Source organism: Octopus bimaculoides, chromosome 25 (genome assembly GCF_001194135.2).
Source record: "Octopus bimaculoides isolate UCB-OBI-ISO-001 chromosome 25, ASM119413v2, whole genome shotgun sequence".
NCBI classification, from domain to species: domain Eukaryota; kingdom Metazoa; phylum Mollusca; class Cephalopoda; order Octopoda; family Octopodidae; genus Octopus; species Octopus bimaculoides.
The window spans coordinates 18464302-18468767 of NC_069005.1; positions in this window are offsets into that span (position 1 = coordinate 18464302).

The following is a 4466-nucleotide window of genomic DNA, read 5'->3' on the forward strand; positions in this document are numbered from 1 at the left end:
TATGTGGTAGGCTATCAAAGGCCTTTTTATAGTCTATCCAGGCTATTGACAAGTTTTTGTGTCGCTTGTGACAATCTTCTAAGATCATCTTATTGATGAGTAGCTGATCTTTACAACCATAAGATCCACGTTTACATCCCTTTTGCTCATTAGGGAATATGCTACTTTCTATTAAAAAACTATAGGTGTACTCGGTTAGGACAGATGTTAGCGTCTTATACATTGTTGTTAAGCAGGTTATGGGTCGATAATTTTTTGGTTCGTTTGTTTCCTCATTTTTTGGAAGCAGGAATGTTAAACCATTAACTAGCCAAGAGGGCATCAAACTAGCTCCGTAGCTACTAATGGATATGCTTCTGGTCTACATTAATTTGATTGCTAAGGGTCACATATTTGCCATGCAAAGGATTTTGTTCCCAGTTATTAACCAATTGTTCAAACGCATTTTGCTTTGCTATTGATTTCACCTTCTTTGCAACTACAGTTGCCTCACTTCCATCATGTTGTTCAACCTGGATATTATGCATAAACTCAGTTGGAAATGTTTTGCATTGTTCCATAACAGAATGGTTTTTCAATGAGCTTTAGCATCTAGTCATTATATATTTCATATATTTTGCCAGTCCAACTGTGGTGGTTTTCTAAGAGATTTCAAATTGGATCAAGCCTTGAGCTCTGGGTAGGCAAAGACGATCTGCATTTGCCTTTGGGTGGTGCATCTTATTACAAATCAGCAGCTTACGGATTTTCCTGTCAGTCTTCCATATTTCGCTCATATTTCACTTCAACACATTGAAAGGGCAAATAACAACCGGAACTGCTAAGGAATTTATAGCTAACACATTGTTATGTGCATTTAACTCCGATATTCCTTCCTGATCTTCTCTTTCATGCTTGCATGCTGAATGTCAGTGCCCTAATTTATTCCGAGTTTATTCGAGTTTGTTCCTGCTCGAGTTCTTTTATAACTGTGCCAATATCCAACACCACTAAATGTGAAGTCTTCAATTTCCCTTTCTGAAAAGTGGCCATGGAACATTTATCAAGACCGAATTCCATCTCGATGTCATCACTCAATATTTTCACTGTACGTAGTAGTCCTTCAAGCTCATTATCGTCTTTGCCATAGAGTTTTAAGTCATCCATATGAAATAGATGACTTATTTTCTTGTGTCGCCAATTTTATATCCAAACCCTGTTCTGTTAAGTTCCCTTGCAAGGGGGCTATGCAGAAAATTAAAGGTGAAAGTGAGACACCTTGGAAAATGCCGCAGTTGATATTAATATTCTTTGTGATCAATACTCCATTACAGTGGTATAATTGGAGATTCGTATTCCACATTGATATGTGCTTCAGGAAGTTTGAAATTAAAGGAGAAATTTTGAAGATATCCAGCGATTTCAAGATCCATAAATGCGGTATGCTGTCGAAGGACTTTTTATAATCAATCCATGCAGAACTGAGATTTCTACGTTTATGACAGTTCTCAAGGATCATGCGATTGATTAAGAGTTGGTCTTTGCATCCCATATAAGCCTTGTCGGCAACCTTTTTGTTCAGTGGAGAAAATATCGTTCTCTCTTCCATAAATTTGTATGTTTTATCTACGAGGATGGATGTTAAAATTTTATACGTGGTAAATAGACATGATGCGGGCCGATAGCTTGGGAAAATTTGGTTTCATTATTTTTCGGGATTAAGTAAGTAATACCTCTTGCTAACCAATCAGGTGTTTCCGTAGGATTTCTCATAATTTCATTGAATAACCGGACTAACTTTTCATGTGCACACGGAAGCGAGGAGATCCAGAAATTTGGCACCCTATAATTACCAGGAGATTTCCACTTATGAGCCTTCTTGAATGTCATCCTTAGGTCTGCTGTTGTGATGTCTTTGAATGTTTGTTCTGGTAAGTTTTGGTAGGATCCTTCTGTGCGTCTAATCCAATCTGCATTTTCATTGTAAGTCTTTTCAATACTTCAGATATTTTTCCAAAAGTTTTTAACTTCTTCCATGGAGATGGGGGGGGGGTCTTCAACGGTTATTTTTCCTATTTCTCTGAGAATGTTTTCGCATTGGATGTGAACAGCTTATTTTGCCTGTAAAATTTGTCTCTTTTCTCAAATCTTCGTATCTTTGAGCTTTTGTTTGGACTTTTTGTTGCAGTGCTTCTTTTGCTGAAGCAGTTCTTCTCTTAGTGAGAATCTATGTTTTCTCTTCATCTTGTTTCCTCTTTTGGTTTTTACATCGTTTCCACAGATTAGTTCATTCAATATTGATATTTCACCTCTCATTATTTCAATTTCTTTTTCAATTTTACTTTTCCAGTTTGGAATACTTCTCAGGTTTGTATTTCTTTGTTTTTTCAGAGGCCTACAACTGGTTTCAATTGTCTTAGCAGCTGCGTAAATAATTTCCTTTAATTCAGTGAGACCTGCTTTTAGTTCTTCTATAATTTCTTTTGTTACATAGTTTCCAATTTTAATTTGTTTTCTATTTTGGATTGTATTTGAGAGTTTATGAAGTGATTCTCTATCATGCATATTGCCGTGTCTTACAACTGCAAGTTTATTCAGGATTTTCTGCTTCATTTCTTTCATAGACCCTCTATGTTCTTCAATAAGTGTGTTGTCTTCAAATATTATTTCTTTACCGCTTTCCTTGCTATCTTTATCAGGTTCATTACAATTTATTATTATTGTAATGAACCTTATTATTTCTTCGTCTTCTTCTTCTTCTTCTTCTTCTTCTTCTTATTATTATTATTATTATTATTATTATTATTATTATTATTATTATTATTATTATTATTATTGTCAGGATGGGAGCTGGCAGAATCGTTATCATGCTGGGTAAGATGCTTAGCGGTATTTCATCCGTTAACTTTTCCCTTCATCCTTTCGGGGGTCGATTAAATAAGTACCAGTTGAGTACTGGGGTCGATGTAATCGACTTAACCTCTCTCCCATAATTGTTAGCCTTGTGCCAAAATTAGAAACCATTATTATTATTGTTGTGACTATTCCTATCACTTGTTCGAGAGTCCACTCACTTTGCTTAATCTTCAGCATCCCTCTTTGTTCTCGTTCTTTTTTTCCTTCATCATCGTTATCCTCTTCTCCCTCATTATCATCATCATCTCCCTCTTCTAATGACGATGTTGATGATGAGTGATTTATTTGCCACACCGGCATTAATGAGGGGTGTATTACAAGAACACTTTAAATTTGCATAGCAGTTTACATAAAAGATGATGGGAAGAAAGGGACGATAGAACAAAATGATACAAAAATGTAGATAGTATAAAAAGTGAACACTTGGGTGAAACAGTTTTGATACAGAACAATCTCCAGCACGAGCCAATCAAGGAACTCCACATATCATCGACTCCTGACCAGTTTCTAAACTTAGTGGAGCTTTTTTATGTCAAAGATCATTGTCTAATTCTACTACGAAACTTATATTCCTTTCCCGAGGTTGTTTAGTTCTGGTAACGCTTATTCATTTTCACTAATTCCCGAACCGTATAGGTTGGGGGTAAGGGTGAAATCCTCAGCACTACATAGGATAATGGAGTGTTTTTTAGCCTCAAATTCTGAGATGAAACCCCACCTCTCATATCGCCTAGTGTAGGTGCTGAAAACCATGTCACTCCAATAGCAAAATTTGCATCAGCGACTGGCGGAAACCACGTCAGTCTAGTGAAGAAATACGCAATATCGAATGACGAAAAACATATCACTCTAATAGCGAAACCCACGCCAGGAAGTGAGAAAAACCGTTTCAGTTTAATGATGAAATTCACCCCAGCGAGTTACGAAAATCACTCCAGTGACTAAAGTCATGTCAACAATATATCTATAGAGAGAGAGAATTACAGTTACTTTTCAGACACTGATGTCGCAAATACGCATCAGGTTTATTAACAAAATAATTATTAGCGGCGAGTGAATAGCTGTCGCTGAAGAGATGTAGTACGTCAAAATCACGTGATTTAGCAGTTCCGGTATTCATAACATATGCTTCCCGTCTACCAACGAAATAAACATGCGTGCTTTCAAGCACCTTATGTCCATATGATAGGCCGTCTCAAAGCGAATACCGCAGTAGTCAGTGTTCAAACAAAGTTGGATATTTAGTATTGATATTTAGTATTGCTCCTGTCGCTAATAATTCTTCAATAATAACAATAATAATAATAATAATAATAATAATAATAATAATAATAATAATAACAATAATAATAATAATAATAATAATAATAATAATAATAATAATTGCTGCACAAGACCAGAGCCTCCCCACCAGAAATTACCAAAAACACATAATGAAAAGAAATATAACAAGTAACTGTAGAATATGTGGAGATGGACAAGAAACAATAAATCATATTATCTCTGGCTGCCCAGTCCTGGCTAAGAAGGAATATATTCACAGACACGACAGAGCTGGGACCTATATACAC